This window comes from Boleophthalmus pectinirostris, unplaced genomic scaffold, assembly GCF_026225935.1.
Source record: "Boleophthalmus pectinirostris isolate CB_2022bp ecotype Guang Dong unplaced genomic scaffold, ASM2622593v1 HiC_scaffold_3, whole genome shotgun sequence".
Lineage (NCBI taxonomy): Eukaryota > Metazoa > Chordata > Actinopteri > Gobiiformes > Gobiidae > Boleophthalmus > Boleophthalmus pectinirostris.
Window position 1 is genome coordinate 12,029,562 of NW_026571299.1, and position 21,309 is coordinate 12,050,870.

General features: G+C 41.5%; 1 pseudogene; it reads right to left on the reverse strand.

The window, feature by feature from the left end:
• Positions 1 to 10,159: 10,159 nt before the first annotated feature.
• On the reverse strand, positions 10,160 to 16,238 carry LOC110170497 (centrosomal protein of 128 kDa-like; annotated as a pseudogene).
• Between the last annotated feature and the right edge of the window lie 5,071 nt (positions 16,239 to 21,309).

Consider the following 21,309-nt stretch of genomic DNA (forward strand, 5'->3'; position numbering starts at 1 on the left):
AACAGAAAACACTGATGTCATGTGGTCATACAGGAAATACCCCACTGTGTCCATCAAATTTTTCACTAAGATCAGTTGGATAATTTCAACCCTGGAATTGCCAATCTCTATTGAAGTAAAAGTCAAAAGTAGCTGTTAACTCGAAAACTACCGCTTCATGATCATCATAAGATGGACCAGAGTGTTTTGAGATTTGGAGCTGTAGATAAACTACTGTATTTTTCAGACTATAAGGCTACGTTCAGACTGCAGGGCTTAACGCGCAATTCCGATTTTTTTGTGAAATCCGTTGTTTTTGTGAGGTCGTTCACATTTCCAATTCAATGCGACTTGTATGTGACTCCAGTGTGAACATTAAACGGCCCAAAAGTGTCCCACATGAGCACTGGAGACACGATGACGTCAACCGCAGCGAGCGTCTCTGTGTTTACGGAAGTTGTCCAAACATGAACGCGAGCACTGAGCACCTGGAGATTTTAAAGTTTCTCTTGTTCCGGAGTCAGAACATGTACAAATTATTTGTTTTAAAGAGGAGATTGAGAAGGAGAAGGACGAGGTTTTTGGCTGTGGTGTTTTGTGGGACAGTCCATTGAAAGGAACGTGTGGATGTGGAGATGTAGCCAAGAGTGGTGAGTGGCGATGTGCTTCGCTTCAGTGACACGGAGTTCACTAACAATTTTCGCCTACTTCAGCGAAGAATAGTGACATTTGTGGCTTGTTGATAACGTGTAGGTCGGATGAATGCGCTTTGGCCGTTCAGACTGAAGTCGCATGTCAAAAGATCAGATATGTATCGGTTTCAGGACCACATATCCAAGTGGCCCGGGTTTGAAATAATCGGATCTGTGTCGTCATTAAAAGATCAGGTACACGTCACATAGGGGCCAAAAAATCGGATTTGTGTCACTTCAGGCTGCAGTCTGAACGCAGCCTAAGTCGCTCCGGAGTATAAGTCACACCAGCCAAAAAATGCATAATGAAGAAGATGAAAACATTTTTAAGTCGCACTTTTTGTGGGAAATTTCTTTTATAAAATCAGTGACCAGGGACCCACATTTCATCTTGAAAGGCAAGTTACAGTAATAACAATAGAACAGAGAACAACAGACTGTTAACGTCAAATATGAACAGTTCTTCAGATAACCATAGGCACTGTGTCTGAGTGGCTAGCGCTCATGCCAAAGAGCAAGAAGGTTCTGGGTTCGATTCCTGGGTTTCCAAGGCTTTTCTGTGTCGAGTTTGCATGGGTTTCCTCTGGGCACTCCGGTTTCCCCTATCAACCCAAAACATGCCTCTCCAGAAAGAATAGCTGATAGCTAATGGAGGTCGATTAAAGACAGTCAAACTGTAGCATAACAATTTTACCAAACTCTTTTTCTCACTCCAAATCACTAAATCCACTGAATTCTTCATCCTCATTGTCACTTCTGAGCAACTCCACAACCTTCGGAGGTAAACAGAGCGCCACTTCCTCTACTGTGTAGTTCTGTGTAGACTCAGCATCAGTTCCAGTTAGAATTATTCTCGCCCTTTGGAATTCTGACAGGATGGTTTTGGTTGTCATACAAGTCCAGGCTTTGTCGATCTGTCCAGAGACGTCCAGGGAAGTTTCATGACGCACCCTTTCGGTTGTCACAAGTTTCTCGCTCACTCCAAACTTTCTTTCTGCTGCTTAATTACTGTTTTTGGCTGCATAGTTCGCTACTTGCAGCTTGTAATCTGCACAATCTGATTTTCTTTTTGGGGGCATTGGTGTTCAGTCTTCTCAGTCGCCTTAATAAGTTTGTTTAAATTGGTACAGAAGTAATGGTGCGATCGACTGACATGTTACAGACAGGACAGCAGCTCTTTCTGCAGGAGACATGCGCAGTGAGAGTGTGAAAATTTTAATATATAAGTCACACAAGAGTATAAGTCGCAGGACCACCCAAACCATGAAAAAAAGTGCAATTTATAGTCTGAAAAAAACAAAACACAACTCCAGGTATGTTTTTGATGAGGTAACAGCATTAGAACATGGCTTAAAGCTTAAAAGAGTCAATTTTGGTTAATACAGGATCTTTACAATCTACAGCGAGCCATGATGCTGCTGTTACAAGTTGTCTTCATAACTGCAGTAGGCTTTATAGAGTATGTAAAAAGGTTTCACACCATTTATTTGAAGACATTACCGAGCACGGACCCAAACAGCACTGTAAACAGAATGCACGGCTTAAAGGTTAAAGTCGCTGATGCAGACTTCATTTAGATGTAAAATAAATGGGAGTGTTGTAGCACAAGGTCGAGTTGAGCTTCTCCCTGTCTTCTTTTCACTTGAGATGAAAAATCACTGTGGTATTCAGGCACAGTGTAGCGTGTAGTGGAACAAACAACACTATGAGGCTACACACAGAAAATTGACTTATCCAACATGCTTTTTGCACAGTTTTCCATTAAAAGTGCACTATGTAACTGTTCTCTTCTTGTCTCGTGTTATTTCTTTGCCTGGATTGCTCCACATTACAAAATTAAAGGGTCCATATTACACAAGAATGACTTTTATGAGCTCTTAGACATGTTAGAATGTTGTTACCTCATCAAAAACATACCCGGAGTTGTCTTTTGGTTTATTCACACATGTTTGAGTAACTCTTTATTACTTGATTATTAGTCTGTCCACATCTCCGAATCTCAAAATGCTCTGTTCCACCTTGTGATGTCATGAAGCAGTAGCTTTCAAGTTAACAACTACGTTTTATCTTTTGTTTAGCAGAGATCGGTTCGTTCCAGGGCTGAAATGATCCAAATGACTCTTGTGAAGCTCTATGGAGTTTAAAAACACAGTGGAGCACTTCCTGTATGTAGAAGCCTAAATATGCAGGGTTTGTGTTAAACATGTGTGTATGAAACAAAAGCACAACTCCTGGTAACAACATTTATTTTATTTTATTATTATTTTATTTTTAAGACAAATACCTGTAAAAACATTCTTACTGTGAGCATGGTCGCCTCTCCACAGATCTGACTTGTGGACTCCTCATCCTTATTTATTTATTTGTAAAGGTACAGAGCATATTAATGAACATTTAAAATGTAAATATGTAAAGATTATAGCCAGTGTGACAAATTTCCATCTTCAGTCCCTCAGCAGGTTAATGTGAAATCATCTAAAGGACGAGGAAAAGTACAGCAACAACCACACAAAAATACATAACACCACCACACTACTTACTTACTTAAAGGTGCACTGTGTAACTTTTCCAGTCAGCCACTGTGGACTATTATGTCAATAACATCACACAACCAGACAAAACTATCAGAAATTAAAGCAAATTTGGGTCTGAAAAAATTATCTTAGAATAAAATAACAGAAGATCGAATTAATCTCTAGATCAGGGGCGTCAAACTCAAATACACAGAGGCCAAAATTAAAAACTGGAACTAAGTCGTGGGCCAAACTAAATATTTATTGAAAACTTTCAACAACATCTGCATGTTTTCTCTTCTTTTGAGATATGTAATGTTAAACCTTTTCTTACTACAATACATGTTTAATAATAGTTTTGCTTAAACATTGAATCCAGAACAAGCATAATATATAAAAAAAACAAAATTGTAAATAAATAATGTCTCTATAAATAATGTCTTTATAGCCTGTTTGTCTCTACAGCCTATTTGTAATGAAAGGGCCATCTCGTGGGCCAAATACAATTATATCGCGGGACAAATTTGGCCCCTGGACCTGAATTTGACATGTCTGCTCTAGATGAACTCAGCCAAGTATCTATAGTACAGTGAAGTTCACCTGTACTCTGTGAAAGTCGTCTTTTTCTTACCTGACCAGCCAGAACCACGCGCTTTGACAAAACTTTACAAAGACGACTGGATCAGGAGCTGTTTCCTGTCTTACTGATTTGATTGACAGGTGGATTAACCAATCAGAGAGACACATACGCCGTTCATGTCAAAAACAAACATGGAATGAGAAACAGTGGAGATTTTTACAGAATCAACAATCAAATCACCAAACTATTACTTATTTCATGTAAAAGAAGTTATATATATTGTTCTGAATGTTACAATAACTATTCATTTCCGCGATGTCTTCCGCATTTGAGAGACCCGTGCTACAAATTTGCGGCTGTGGTTGGACAATCTCAAGTTCTAGTGTCCGGCCCAGGTCCCTTCTAGATTTGAACAGAATCGCTGGTCAGACAAGTCTCTTCGTGCTGCGTTGGTGCGTCCTCCCTCGGTGTGTCTGAGGTAATTAGACAGGTCTCTCAGAAGGGCATTCACCTCTTGAAAATGTCAGCCTGCCCTTTTGGGAGCTTGGCCGCTGAGAGCCAGGGCTGCTCCAGGGGGACTGAGGAGCCCTGTGCTCTGCTCCGGACACGCCGCTCTGTGTCCTGCACTAAAACTCTCAGCAAACACTCGTCACTCACTTTGCACTGGCTCAGCTCAATTTTGACATTTACCGGCTTTTAAGAGCGGGATGGCAATGGCTTAGGAATGCTGGCATAGACAATATTAATACATCACTGAGGCGAGTAGGAAAGAAAACTGAAAGACAAAGTTGTAGGGTTGACAAATCATTTACACCATTTTGCCACTTTTTTTTTTTCTTAAACAGCAATACACGCAGGATTTAATAGCCTGACATCGTCATTTCTCACAAAAAAATCCACTGCTTGCTACTGTGAACTGTCTGTAGTGGGGGCACAAACCTGGTCTGACACAGCGACGACTTGCGCTTATAATGAATACCAATTACTAGTGATGGGCAAATGGAGCCTCGTGAAGCATTGACACCTCAGTCGCAATATTGTCTCAAATGGTTCGATGTGTCTGAGGCCTCGGAGAAACACTGACCTCTAGTGGACAAATTTAACCATTGGCATGCAGGTGTCTCAGCATCGATGAAGTATTGTTAGTGTAAGACAATATTTGTGTGTAGAGCAAACACCGTATCTAACAACAACAATAATGATTATTTAAAATAATATGTAAAGAGCAACATAAATAACATGCTGTAAATAAGGGAATAGGTTTCCTTGTTGGGTGGAATTAGATCAAAGTGATCCCAAATCATGGATCGCTTTTTTCCACTTGTAGATGCCATCGAAAATGAAACAAATGCCAAAAGTCGCCAAAATCACCACTAACGTCACACAATACTCCTCACTACCCAACATTTTTAAGAAATATTGGTGCATCTTTTATACTGTAGCAGTTTAGCGCTTGTCAAACCACAGAACTGCGCTGAACACTCTGAAGCTCTCTGAACCAATCACAGAGCGGAACATTCACTGAGCCAATGAAACGCTTCGATACACTGAAGCGATTGACACGCAGAGCGAAGCAGCAGGGGGAGGGACCGACACTTCGATGCTTTGGTCACGTGAGCGGCTGCTGCGAGACGAGCTCCGAGGCAGTGCTTCAGAGCAATTTGTTTCAGAAAGAACGAGACGTGCTCCGGAGCTCCGTCTCATCTGCCCATCACTACCAATTACCGTTACGACTAATGGAGACGTTAAGTGATTATATGAGGTAACTTCCAGGTCCAACTGCAACTTCACAGCAGATTTTTAGCTTTGGATTTGTTTTGGGTTTATATTTTACCATCATGATGCCTACCTTGGACTCGGAAATTAACCATGATGACTTGTCTGCTGGTCAATCCATCGAAACTCTGTGGATAAGACCAGGCTAGAGGGCTTTTTAGTTACAGACTTGGATTTAGACTTAGACAAACTTTATCGATCCACAAGGAAAATTATTTGCACACAGTAGCTCACACATCGCAATGAATATAATAACGAAGAGCAACAATATAAATTCTACCAATTTATTGACGAATATCACGCAAATGTTCATGGGCACTGTACAGCTTGACACATTGCACCGTGGATATAACCATCATGTAATATGGGCTGGGCTCCTCATAAACTGCTTCCATGGTGATAAACTGCCCTCACCGATGCCTCGTGGGGGACCAGGTTGCCATCTCTGATTATGCTTGTTTATTTTATAATATTGTCTCATCAAAAACATACCTAGCAGAAAGAACAACAATGTGGCTGTTTGCTGCAGGTGTTCCAATCAGTAGGAGCAGGTAGAGGGTGCTCTTGGAAAAAGGATCAAAACTCTAACACAACAGATTCCAGGCACTCCAAACAAGTAGAAAAAGTAAAAAAATCACACTAGGAAAAATATAGTTAAAAGGCCTTTATTTGAATGGCCAAAGCCAACATGTTTCGACCTTAACTGGTCTTCATCAGGGCTTAATTAAAAAACATACCTAGACTTGTGTTTTCTGCATATTTAATCTGAGTTTTTGCACTCTTTTTCACTGACAAAATTTCTAAACTTTTCCATGACCTAAAATGAATTTTCCATGACTTTACAGCACCTACATCTGTGGAATTGATCATACTTTTCAGGCTAAATATGAAATGTTATAACCCTTTCCGCTCACCTTATGGTTTGGTATTATAGTTTTTAACATTTAAAATACTGTCAGTGCATTTATTGTCGTCTCTTTTAAAACAAAACTTTCATTGAATTTACAAAATTCCATTACTTTTCCAGGTTTTCCATAACTGTAGGAACCCTGTAAATAGAAGACACTGTTCCACCTTGTGATGCAACTCCAGGTATGTTTTCGATGACGCAACAACATTAAAACATGACTTAAAGCTCACGAGAGTCAATTTCGCGTAATGTAGGACCTTTAATGAATGTGATGGACGCAGTTCATTAAACTCTAAGGTCGTTCCCATGGCAACTGCTGTGAGAATCATGGACTCCTCCGCACTGACTCGACTAACGGCAGGACATTTGACAAGTGATAATTAGCAGAGTGATATAGTACTGTGCCATTTATTAGCTTTGGGAAGTATAAGTGTAACCAACTGTGGAGAGGAGAGGTGCCTGGGTGAGCTCCTGGGCCGGATGGAGGAGACGTAATTGGTCCTTATTTCATGTATTAAGTGTCATGAGCACCTGGATGGTTCATTAGCTCAAAAACAGAAAGTGCATGGAGGAATTTATTGCTTAAATGGGCGATTAAATGCTAAACTTATTTTTAACATGCTGTATCCTCATCAGACTCATGCCTAGAGGCTTGTGCAAGGACTTTAAAGGGCCTATTTTACGCTGTGTTTTTAAATCTATGTTATATGGTGTTTCCTCATCATATGAAGCTGCAGTTTTCACGTTAACAGCTACATTTTACCTTCAGTTTAGTAGAAGTTGGCTATTCCAGAACTGAAATCATCCAAATGATTTTAGTGAAGATGGATGGAGTTTAAAAAAACACAGTCAAGCACTTCCTGTATTACCACATGACATCACAAGGTGGAACAGTGTGTTGTCTGTTTGAGAGAAGAACTCAGCCTAAATATGCAGGGTTTGTGTGTTAAATATGTGCAAATGAAACAAAACACAACACCATGCTTTTTTTTTTTTTTTTTAGCAAACTGGGACAGCTGTTTTGGGTTAATAAGTGAATAGCGATTCACCAGTAAATGCACTAGTGCTGTAGTCAAGACCGCACTAATCGAGACAAAATCTTGTTCGAGACCACACGGTCCCGAGTCAGAGACGAGACCAAAGACCAATAGGTAATATTGGTAATTGGTAATATAGACTTTCTACATTTATTTGTATTTTGCAGTTATTTTGGAACATATATATCAATGTTTTTTTTTTGTTTTTTTTTAATGAATCTATCTCCATTTTATCTGATCAATGTTCATTTAGACATAAAATAAGACAAGAAAACTGTACTGCTGTACTGGATGGGCCATGACAGAACTGGCCAAACACTCCACGTGGATGTGTGCCCGTCTCACACACTCGCACCCCTGTAAGCCCGTGCAGGTGCACAACTCAACCTTTTTTACTTTTCTCTGTGTTCTTCATTTTGTTTGCCTCTGATTAAACAGCAGACCAGTGTCTATCTCATATGTTCCCCTTCCCACAGCAGACACAGTGACTGCTGCTCTCCCTGTCGTACCTGCTCCCGTCTGTCCCTACAGTCTGTTCCCGTGTCTCTCACCTGAGGTACGAGTTTCCACTGCTGCTACTGCTGACTGCTCACATTCTCGTCTCACTCACTCTCCTGTCCACTGCATTTGGTCCCCCACAGGTGGAAGTCTCGTGGATGATGGAATACGTTTATTGTCATATAAATGTTTCTGATGTTACTGCTTTGCGCACAGATGTGGATTAAACCATTAAACACACAGCAGTGTGACAGCACAACCTGCATTTGCCCTGCACAACTGACTGATGCACCATGAGCGCACAGAGCATGTCTGTATAGAGCCATGCTCACGTGCATTATTCGCCACTTGAGCCACTGTACAAAGCTCTTTTGATCGCTGCTGCCAAGAGAGCAGCACGTATGAGACGTGAGTCTGCTCCGCTGTCACAGCTCCGAGGTGTCAATGAATGCACACGCTGATCTCAGGTGTGTGAGCACAACCAACAACATCAGTGGACCAAGGATCAGCTGAAGGACCTGAGGTACGCCCACGACTCTGATAGGCTGTTCTCCTGCAGCGCTTAAATCAACAGGAGAAACTGCTGCACTTACTCAGTGAGGAAAAAACAGAGCTGGAGCAACTCTGCTCCAAGTACAAAGACACCATCAGGGATTTATAACATCAGATTGACACACAATATTCAGGGGCTCTGGGAGGAGAATCTGTACATCACTCCTGTTTGCTCCTGGCAGTTCTGTCACCTTCCAAACTACACCTTTGAGCTATAAACCCTCTCAGGGGTTAAGGGTTAAAAGTTCATTGGCCCAACCCAGCCATGTTTCTGACGTTACTGCTGTCTGAAGACCAGAGTGCACAGGTGAGCCTGAACAAAGGACTGGCTAAGGGGAGGAGGGTTCACATCTACTGGAGAAAAAAAAAATCACGTAATTTATGAATATGATGGTAGCTTTAAATTTAGAATATTCTATATAATTAGCACAATTATGTGTAAACAGGGTCTTAACAAAAATGACTGTTTTGTTGACATGATTGTAACAAGATAACAAGTGTTACGTGGCTGTGTTTGCTGTATGCTCCAGCTTTGTCCGGTGAGTGGGTGTACTGTCCCTGACATGCACCAGAGCCATCTCTGAGTGAAGTTAAAGGAGCAGAAAATGTCTGAGCACAAAATGTCTGGATGATGGATGAGGAGGCGCTGTACATGAGTGACCACACACCTGTCTGAATCACACGGTCCATTTTCATGTGAAATGTTTTGAAGAGGACTCCTTATAAAACATGCATGCTTATTTATTTGTATCAGATGAAACAGAAAATGCACACCAAAGTTCAAGGAGCAGCAATTTAAAGGTGAAAAAATCAATGGCACACTCAGATGGCCGATGATGTTTTTTTTTTTTTTTTTAAAGGCGCTAAATCAACTTTTTCAGCTCTTGGATAATGTTTCCTGGGTACAAAGGTTCTGTATTGATTCATTGATTCATTTGTCAACTGGAGAAAAGTCTAGAGTAAGATTTAGGTTTGAGGATGGAGTTGTAAATAGAAGATAGATGGTTCTTAACAAAAATATCCTCTTTAGTGAATAACGAAAATGGATATACTAACACATTATAAATAGAATATTTAACAGACAAACGTAACAGATGATTGTCCATTATTGCAGATTATGCTGATGGAGCTAATCTTCAAAGAGGTGTTCCCAAATCCAGCTCCAGGCAACCTTCATCTCTGGTTTTACATCCCCACATTTTACACATTTTCATTTGATTGTACGTTCAATATAACTTTTAGCATTTGTTTGACAATTAATTGGCCAGTGCTTTGTACAGGTTGATGGCATTTTGAAGGCATAGAGATTATGGAGACACACAGGCTCAAATCCTGGATGGTCCACTGTGCATGTGGGTTGGTTGAGGACTTCTTCCATTCTTGCTAGCACCTACCAAACATACTAACAATAGCATCACGTTACATTTACACATTTAGTGAGGTATGCACTCGTAAAGAGTGGTAAAATGGTAAAATCCCCATCGGCATTATCAAGCTAGCTCCAAGGCAAACTACTCTTCTTTGCATTCAAGAAAAGTTAAAATCCAACTCCTACATATGAGCATTAAACGCTTAAAATGAAAACTACTTGCTATGTACTTTGAGTAATAAAAAGATAAGGTTCACCTGATTTCTTTGTATTTGGAGTATTTCTGCTCTACCTGTTCCCTCTGCTGCTGGGACTCCTCCAAATCTTTAAAGTTGTCTATCTTTTTCTGGGATGGCCTTGAGGCAGTCCAGGGCTGCTCTTGTGCTCATTTCAAGCTCAAAGACTCAGTCTTTAAGACTTCTCATTTCATCTTCCTTATAACGACTTCTCTCCAGCAACTCATGCTTGTCAGTGCTGAGTGAGTGCAGTAGTTCCTGTGTGAAATTGGACTGAAAGCCCTTGGCTTTGCCTCAGAGCCTTCAACTGATCCTTGATGAGCTGATGCTGCCTACCTCCTCACAAAGTCAGCGTACCTATCCAGGCTTCTGCCAGATCGCCTGTAGTTTATCCCCCCCGTTCTTGTGGAGCTGGTGGCAGGCAAGATCCAGTTTGTCTCCAAGGGCTGTGAGTACGATCTCTTGTTCGTCTGCCATCTTAGACACCTTCTCCTTCAGCAGCATCAGCTCTGACTCTGATGTGCTTTCATTTGACCTGATTTGTAGTCCAGTTCTTCTCTTGGGGCTGGTGGTTTCTTTGGAGGTGGGATTGTGCTTCTTCCTTTTAGCTGTTTTGGAGCTCTGTGTGCTGCTCTTCGTCCCTTTGTTGTCTTAGGGCCTGTGACTCCAGTTCCTCCTCCACTCTCTGGTTTTCTTCTTTTCGTTGCTTATGGTTAGCCACCTGATTATGTGCCTCCTGCTCTAGAGAGGTGTAGGCCTCTTGTAACTCCCTGACTTCCTGCTCCAGAGACAGTTGCTGTTGGCGACAGCTCCACATCCTTGCGCCACAGCTCCTCCCCCCTGAACCGACAACTCTCTGCTGTTCTCCAACTGCTCCAGAAGTCTATGGGCCTGATCCAGCTCCACCTCCATCTTGGTCCTTTCTCATTCTACTAGTAGCTTCTCCAAGATGCCCTCATTTCCTTCCTTGGGTTGGATTTTGTAGTGTTCTGGAAGCTCCTCAGACATGGCCGCTGCTCTGTCCTCCTAATACTGCACTCTGGGACTCTCTTCTCTGAGGTCATCTCCCTTTCCAGCTCCAGCTCGTGCAGATGGCGTTCCACAAGAGACGACACTGCAGCCTGTCTTTGTGAAGCTGTCATATGCTCTGATAGGTTCCCCATTGCTCACCGCATGTTAATACTAACCCTATTTCTCCTGAGAGTTTCCCTTCCCTGGTCATCTGTTAGTCTCTGCTGGTCACTACAAAGATCCCTCAGAGACTGGTGTAAAGTTTGAATCTCTTCTCCTGTCAGCCGAGCATCCTTGAAGCAAACACTTGAGTGGGACCTCCTTCTTCTTTCTGGAGAACTCCTGTTGTCTTTCAAGAAGTCGGGTGAAAATATCAACTATCTGATTCAGAGTAGAGAACAAGGTCACTGGTGTGAAGAGGTGAGGCTAAAGCACAGGCACTCCTGGTCCCATGGCGCTCGTTCCACCGCTGGGTCTGCAGTTGACTAATCGAGCCCTCCAAGTTTTCCCTTGGTCATCTGCATGCTCCCTGTACTATCCAAGCATCCTGTCATCTTTATTCAGGTTTTTGCTTTTGCTCTGTAGAGTATTTGCCTGTGCTGATTTTATCTGAGATCTCTGAAGTTGGGACATCTCTTGCTTTGCTTCTGTCTCAGCTCTGTCACCCTTTGCCCTTGGGCCCTCTCATATGTATCCAACCCACTGGATGTGTTCATACTGAAGGAATATTCAAGTATTCATGAAACAAAGCATGTTTTCCTGGTTTGAGGTTTAACTAATCGTCCACGCTACCTCCTAAATGGGTCGATAATGGTATTAACACACAAACTGCACAGGATTTGAAGGTTCTTCCCCAAACCTTTTGTTGCCATGGTAAACAGATGGGTAGACCTTTTCATTGTCGTCTTCAAAATTAAAAACATCTAACGAATTAAACATATGTCTTGTACTTGCACCATGACAAATTATATAATCAACATATATAACAATATACAACTGGTAAATGAGAAGGGGAAAAAAAAAAAATAAGGCTGTTGCTGTTGTTGGCAAAGCACCCAGTTGCTGAATTAACCACTAGAAGCACGCGCACACACACAATGGTGTAATCTGTAAATATGGACATGTGGAGGTTTGATTTCATCCAGAGCTAATCTTCTGCAAGACCAGTCTCTAACAGTGGGCTGTGCAGAGCTCTTCTGTAGATCTTCTCTGAGGGCCCGGGTCAAGGCTACAGTAACTTGGTCTGGTTTGGTCTCCATGAAAATAGAAAGGTTTAATACTATTCTGTGAAACAATCCTAGAGAGTTCACCACAAAAAAAAAATATTGTGGTCTCAAATTACTTTTTCGTTCCTACAATATGTAAATTAATTCCCACATTTTAACTGTTAGGCGTGTTCAATCAAAAATTACTAGAGTCAATCAATTTAAATTCCAAAAATGTATTTTCCTGACAATACAATTCTAATACAGAGCTCTGGGTCAGATCGTTGTCCCTAACTGCCTACAAAGTTACATAGGGCTCACATCAGGCATCTGACCCCTTCTGAATACTTCAAAACAGTTTTTATAAACATCCATATGAATATGCATATAATATGTTGAGCAGGTTCCCGCCTTGAATCGCCACCTTGAAGTGTCAGCATTTCTTCTTTGGGGGAAGTGACAACCCCCTCCAAACCATTGTAAATCACACCAAGTCTGTTTAGATAAGCCAGCTGGTTATCTCCACAGTCCTAGTTCTGTAAAAGAATTTGTGACAACCCCCTCCAACAGTTGTCTCCACAGTCCCACTTCTGCAAAGGAAATTGCTTAGAAGCACATCGGTTACCCATTATGTAGTAAACACAATGGTACTGTTCAACAGATAAGATATCAGTGTTTAAGCTTCAACTCAATGTGTAACCACCACTTGATACAGCCTTCATAGCTAATTCGTTCTCATGTATTAGATAATTCGTTTGCACGTTTACGTACACATCACTATTGGATCAGCCCATTGTTCCAAAAGCCCATTAGTCTGACCATGTACACACACACACAGTAGAGATGCTGGATGTGTTGTAACGTGCTGAGGATAAACTGTTCGTAAATTTGGAGTGTTTGTTTAGAGCCACACCGGGGCGGAGAGCTACAAACACCAGAACAAGAAAATCTACACGTGTCATTAGCGGATTATAGATATATACACGCCACAGCTGCCAAGTCAAACACTAGGACTACACCAGGACTGGACCAGGACCGGACCAGGTCTAACCAGGAGTGCAGCCGCTGAGCCGATCGCCTCCGCTGATGGTTTATTGAAATAAATAAGCTAAAGTCACTCTATCAGTCTGGGAAAAAACAGGAAATGGCACTTTTCAGGGCAACGGACGTCCTGGATACCCATCATGTATTTTCTCCCACTCAGACACGGTCTGGATCATAGGCTGTTTAAAAGAAGTGGACTAAGTGAGCTTGATGTCACCCATAGCAATCAGCGTCACTCAAATGAGGCTCACGATGCTCACGGTTACAAGAGCAAATCTGGAACCAGGCTCTATGTTATGAATAGGATAAGGACAGGACAAAATGTGTTTTAGCTAAAACGTGGGAACTAATTACATATTGCGGGAATTCAATTGTAATTTGAGGCCACGATTTAGTATATTTTTTTCACATACATCATCAGGCGGGCTCCCTACAGTCCAGACAAAAAGAAAAGTTAAATAGTGCTCCTTTAAATATCAATATATCAGCCAGCCCTAGCGTGAATGCAAATATAACCACTGTTTATGACCTAGGAGGCTTACAGATATCTTGTCCTCTATCTTTCTTCATGTCTGCATCGTTCATTTACTCCCGCTCATCTGACGGTCTTCAGATCAGAAAAATGAAGATTGGGACAGACGTGACATTTGGGAGAGAGTGTCAAACGTGGAGGTGTCATGTGATTGCGTGTTTCATGACGCCGTGTGGCTCCGATGAGACAGAAGACGGAGATATTGTGGCAGAGTGAAAAGGTTGTGTTAAAATGGCCGCTGATAGGTCTGAAAACAAAAAAACTGAGTACATAAGAAATAAAACATAAGAAACATAGACACGAGAGAGGCATAAGAGACATAAGAAAGATTATTATTTCCATATGTAGACAACTTAAAGGTGCTATATTACACAAAATTGACTCGTGTGAGAATTTAGTCATGTTATAATGTCTGTACCTCATCATCGTGCTCTTCCCCGGGCAGTGGAAATCGATGGGAAAACTGGAGGGGGGAATCCGGCCCCTAATGTCCCGAAAAAACACTCAAACAGAATACTGAGCAGTTATTTTCTGATAAACATTATAAACTGTTTGCAAAGAGCCCCTCATGGCTTTTAGACGCTCTGATCGCAAGGCGTGTTTGCCTATCGCATTTGGTACATGCAGAGGCAGGTGACGTAGTTTAGCTCACTGTGTTAAGTTGTTCATGTCTATTGTGAGCGCTCTGGGTTCAAGACTGATGTGCTGTTTACAGTTTTCTTTTGGGAGCTACAGTACTGAATGGTGGGTCGGTCCAGAAAAAAAATGCCAGGGCCTAATTTTTTTCCCAGTCCTACCCTCTGAGGAAATATATTATAACAGCTTGTCAAAGCCTGATCCCGTCAGATCTCTGAAGCTAAGCAAGGCCGGGCCTGGTTAAGAATTGGATGGGAGACCACTGGGAAAATCAGCTGGCGGGCGCCAGCAAGACACTTCACCCACATTGCCTAGTATGAAAAGTGGTTTGTGTGTATTTGAATTTGAATTTATTTGTTTGGAGGATAAGCCCCTTGAGATGTGTCACCATCTCGTTTTCAAGGGGGTCCTCATAATGGAGTGATGGTGGTGGTCGGCAGGACCGATGGCGCCTATTGGAATGGCAGCCGTGCTTCCGTCAGTATGCCCCAGGGCAGCTGTGGCTACAATAGTAGCTTACCACCACCAGGTATGGAGAAAAAGAATAATGAATCTATAAAATGCTGTAAAAAGTCTTTGTGACATATGTCTGTGAAAAGCGCTATATAAATAAAGACTTACTTACTTACATAGGTCAGAATAGTGCACTACGGGCCTTTTAAAGGACACATATTATGCAAAGTTGACTTTTTGAGGTTTTAATCATGCTATATTCATGTCCCTTCACCTAAAATGTATTTGGGGTTGTATTTTGCTTCATTGATGCTAGTTTCTTTAACCCATGAAAAGTAATCTTGTCTAATGAGATGGAATGTTCCATTATAAATGTACCCATCAAGTCTTAAGTCTTGTGACAGATATTTAAATTATAAAACAAATGCCATACTATGGATCGTTCTAGGCAGCGCAGTAACATGACCAAGGACAAGCCCAGGGCCAAAAGGGCCCTGGACTTTCCCCCAACAAGTCGGGCTACGGAAAACATTGAGAACCTTTTCAATTTAATGTCTCTATCAGGAGTGGACTGAGCACAGAATTTGTGAAAATATCCACATTATTATATGGGTTAATATAATAGATGAAATTTGTTTAATAAAATGTTTTCAATAAAACACATTTTTATAAATATGTGGTGAGCTTTAAGTAATTTGTGTGTGCTAAAAGTAAAAAGAAAACTGTCTGGAAGTGACATTTTGGAGTGAGTTTGACATCCACTAAAAAGTGAATGAAATGTCATTTTTTCTGAAGCCTCTTTACAAAAACAGATTGCAGATAGTGCCCCATCACCAGCAAACACATTCACATTATCATAAGAGCCTCAATCACATCTCTGCTCCGGAAGCCTGATTGTGTTTATGACGGCAGTGACATTTCCAACAGAAAAGTTCTGGAGATGTGAAAATGGACGTTCAGTGGACAAAGAGACAGAGAGAGAAAGGAGGTGAGTGACAGGTCTGACCCTCCCTGCTCTTATTGTCACTTCAGACAAACAAACTAAACAATCAGTCTGGTGTTTAAATGCAGCCTGTGGTGAGAGATACGAACCATCAGATATAATGGTACCTTGGTGGTGATCCTGGAGGTGACTGGGGGTCCGAAACTTTTGTTGGTGGAGGCTTTGAGGATGAAGAAGCAGGTGGTCCCAGGAAACAGGTAAGCACCAATCATTATCACTTATCTGCATCATGTGATTCAAATGTGGAAAACATCTTCACTCAAATGTTTCTGTTATATATACATTTTCAGAATACACATTTTGAGTATGTATACCGGTACGTTTACTCTTTCAGTTGGTATTAGAATACAGTTATTTTCCTAAATTACTGTTTACTGCAAAGTAACTTTTTGGTTGGGCATCTGCTGTCTGTTTGTTTTTATGGATATGTCATTGCTCTGCCTGGAATGTTCCACAGTCAGTCTACACGGGCGCACCCCCGGGCCCATCCCGACACTCAGTACTGGTTCACCCCTGGTTTAGACCTGTTTTAGTCCTGTTTTAGTCCATATGCAGTGCAAAAGTTCGGCATCACAGTTTAAGTCACGGAAATGGGAAACGGCCATTATCTGTTTTTTCCATTATTCATTTAAACACAAAATTGAAAACTGAAAAAACAATATGTTATTATCTGTTTTTTCATTTTGGTTTTAGAGACAAATTATCAAGAACATCTTTGGGTTTTTTTGTTTTCTTATTTTTGGTTTTATTTTGAAAAACGGATGAAACACAGATTTATGGGCCCTTTAAATGTCCAGAAATCAGAATATAATCAGGTTTTGGTGTGCATGGGAACACCAAAGCCACTGTTGGTCAATATGTTCCACAGATAGTTTCATTGTGGTGCACTGGTATTGTCCCATTTGACTCTATGAATTTTTCTTCTCTCTTTGGAACAGCAAACAGCCTGGACTGCCTCCTGAGCTGCTGCCTCACCGCACAGCTCCTGAAGTGTACTTTTTCCCTGCTCCTCACTGCACCAGTCGATCGTCTTTTCAAACCACAGTTACATTTACAGTCCTATTTGAACAGGTATTGAAGCGCCCCGGTCAATCTGCAGTTTCCTGTATCAAACCTCAGCTCATGGGAGACACAGACCTGGAGCTCTCGCATGGATCAGTGCAGAGCTGAACTGACAGAGGCCTGGTGTGTGTGAAGCTGTGGAGATGTGACCACTCCAAACCTTGACCTTTTGCGACACAATAGAGGAGCAGAGGAGTCCCGTGGCTAATGGGAATCAATGCTAAAAGGGCACTGATGAAGCTATAAAGGTAAAAAAAAGAGGAAGGAAATGCGTTTGTCCACTGACCCCGAAGGCTGACAGTTCGAATCCCGCTCTCGAGATAAACATCATTGGTTGAGTGGTAAGATCCACTGACCCACAGGTTGGCATTGCAATTCCAGATCCCACAGATGGACTGTCATTGTGTTCTGGGGCAATACACTTAACCCCGTCACCTCTAGTGTGTGCGTACACTGGTGTATGAGTGTGTGTGTGTGAATGGGTGAGTGGTAGAGGTGAGATCGGGCCTAAAAAATCCAGCCCGACCCGACCCGGCCCGCGGGTATTAAAACCCGGCCCGAGCCCGACCAATGAACTTGATTTGCAGGCCCGAGCCCGAAGAAAACCCGAAATGTCATATTTTATTTTTTGAAACAAATGATAATATAGATGTTTGACGATCATCACTTTTGCCAGTACAGCTGTTTAAATGCCTGCTCAGCGTCGAGGTGCCAGTCTTTTTGCTCTCGTATGAAAGCAAAGTGCCACATTGACGACATTCAACGCAAGTTTCTGTAGCATTTTCAACAATCAATTTGAAGCTTTTCCACACCTCACTCTTACCGGTGCGTGTTTGTCTTTTCAGTTCTGCCTTTAGTTTATCCTTAACTTCTTGCTCCTCCATATTGGGGATACCAGGTCAAAATAGATGCAGACTTGCGGAGGGGAAGATTATTAAATGAAGAGGGGGCGTTCACGTGCGCAGAGCTCTGGCTCTGCGGATCCTGTTTAGTAGTTAAATAGCAATTACATTACATTACTTCTCTGTTTTATCCATATTATTTATTTTATAACAAGTATTCCTTAGTTTAGTATCCACACATCGTTTTAGCATACATTTTATAAACATATATTTATTTGAAAAAAAGTCAGCGAGAGTGAAGCCCGAGCCCGACCCGACCCGAAGTAATGATTGACATTTTAGGCCCGACCCAACCCGAATTTCGGGTCGGTTCGGGCTTGGGCTTGGGCTCGGTCTTAAGATCTTACCTCTAGTGAGTGGTTCCTACATGTAAAACGCTTTGAGTGCCTTGAAGTAAAGCCCTGCACCCAAGGAACCTGACACAAAACAGTGCAGCGGGGGACACATTTTGAAAGATGATTGTGTCCGGGAGTGGGCAGGTGGGATGATAAACTACAGTTCTAAACTTGCGGACTTGGTCTAATCTTGTGCACATTTAAGAAATGAGTCTCCATTTGTGAGATTTGCGGCCTGGAGCGAGATAAAAATATCACAGATGCGGGGAGGAGCGTGAATGAAAATTACAAATTTTGCAGGCACGGGCGGGAGCGGGACTGAAAATTTTGTCCGACGGTTTCACTTCGTGGAAACCGTCTGACCTTGTAGCATTAGGATTTGTTCTCTCGATGGTAGGTGGGGACTTTTTTATGTAACCGATCACTGCTATTTGGTTATGACGTTTGTAATACGCAATCCTGTAGGAAGGACAATAACGTCTTTCCCCTTGATAAAATTCACCAAACATTCTTTATTTTCCAGCTTTAAATCCTTGATCTCGGGAATCGTTGCCAACACAGAATGTCTGTCTTCATCTACATCCATCTCAACCGCTTTGTTTACTGTTGTGCTGTACCACAAAAGGGACCCAGACAGGCGCTTGAGTTTGACGTCATGGTTTCACAGATCTTCGCTACAACTTTCGGGCTTCTTGCAAACCATCTAGTGTATTCCAATTCCCGACCTGGCCGTTGGAAAGAAATTAAATTGAGCCGAGGCACTAGGTGGTGCCAGCCTGGCTACCTTTAAGCTCAGTAAAACATGAATACGTGTAGTTATAATATAAAGTGATACTGATTTATAACAACATTTTAAGACTTTGATCCACCATTAGGAGCTCAAGAGGTAGAGCAATGGAACGAATGGAGGCAATGCTGAGGCTCCGTGGTACTGATGCGAGTCTCGGGTGGTTGAATAAAACATGCTGGATCAATATGTGTTTATAAAGACTAGGACAAACTGAATCCACAATACATCACTTACTTCATCTACACTGCCATTTGGCTTATGTGCACTTCATGGACTTAGTATTTACATGGAGTTCAAAAAAATCTGTTATGTTTTATGATGGTGCAAGATATAAGAAAATATTGCTGACGGACGGATTCGATAAAGCATTAAACGGGCTCTTTCATTGTGCAATCAACAGGCAGGAGAGCGGCCATGAATATCTGTTAATTCTGCCATGTCAGCGCCGTTTCCAATTCCAGTCTGGAACAATGAAGTGATTTTTCTCTCTTTTTGAATCCATCATCATTGTTTTGCAGAAATACTAAATACACACGAGATTTGGTTTAGCGTTTTGAGATTAGCGTCTCTCAGCCCTGATTACGCCGTCTGATTGGACCGATGGAGCCTTTTGTTCAGCATTAGCTCTGCTCTATTTCTGACAATGGAGAAGGACGGTGCTGCTTCTTCTCCTCCTCCTCCTCCATTCTCCTGAGTATGTTTATCTAAATGGAACAATAGCATGGCCTTCCCTTGGTCTATATTCAGACATACTCACCAGCTAGTATTTGTGAAACATCTAATTCTCGTAGGAGAAATCGAACTATTGTGTCTGTCTGTTTTCCTCACTTTGGCTCATCTCTGTGTGAACAAAGAGGAATAACACAGTAGCATTTGTTTTGTTTGTGTTCTAGGCCATATTCTAGGCAGGTTCATTAGCATGTGTTAGCACTTGTATAAGAGGTTTTATGTACGTACATTTTATTCTAATGAGGTATTACAGTGTGAGACCAAGAAAGCTTTTGAAATTTGACTGAACATAGGAACAATGGCAAAGATTTTCAGCCTGGTACTTGGATTGTAGTACCTGGTACCTCCGCTCAATTTCATTTCTCTCCAACAACTGCAACTGCGTTTATACAATAAACGGTTCGCAAAAACACCAGAAGTGCAAGTTCGGGCACCAGCCAATCAGCGAAGAACCATATATTCAGTTGTCAACGATTCCCGAGATCGAGGACTTAAAGCCCGAACAAAGAGAAAGTTTGGTGACTTTTATCAAGGGGAAAGACGTTACTGCTCTTCTTCCTACAGGATTTGGGAAAAGTTTAATATACCAGTGAGCCCTGTTAGTGGCACATTACATACCTGACTACCAAATAGCAGCGATTGGCTTAAATGATAAAAAGTACCTGCCTACCAATCGAGCGAATAAATTGTAACAATGCGAGGTCAGGTTTCTGCGAAGTGAAACGAAGTGAAAACTGGCTGATGAATCAGGCTAGGATTGTGTCAGGATTTGAATAGAATTTTATGATTTAAAAGGCCCATATTACACTATTTTCTGATCTATGTTTTAATCAGGGTTATCACTCTTTTTCACTGACAAAATTTCTAAACTTTTTCGTGACCTAAAGTGAATTTTCCATGACCCCACATGTGTAGAAATGATCATACTTTTAGGACTAAATATGAAATGTTAACCCTTTCCACTTACTTTATGGTTTGGTATTATAGTTTTTAAAAATTCTAAATACTGTCAGTGCATTTCAAACACAACGGATTCCAGGCACTCCAAACAAGTAGAAAAAGTTTAAAAAAGTTAAAAATTGCACTAGGAAAAATATAGTTAAAAGGCCTTTATTTGAATGGCCAAAGCCAACATGTTTCGACCTTAACTGGTCTTCATCAGGGCTTAAACTTAAATAAAGGCCTTTTAACTATATTTTTCCTCATGCAATTTTTTACTTTTTCTACTTATTTGGAGTGCCTGGAATCCGTTGTGTTTGAGTTTTGATCCTTTTTCCAAGAGCACCCTCTACCTGCTCCTACTGATTGGAACACCTGCAGCAAACAGCCACATTTTTGTTCTTACTGTCAGTGCATTTATTGTCGTCAACAAAAGACGCATAAATCATCCTAACAGCCTAATGATAACTTAACAGAATGCTGTAGCTGCGTGAAAATTCCATGACTTTTCCAAAACTTTCATTGA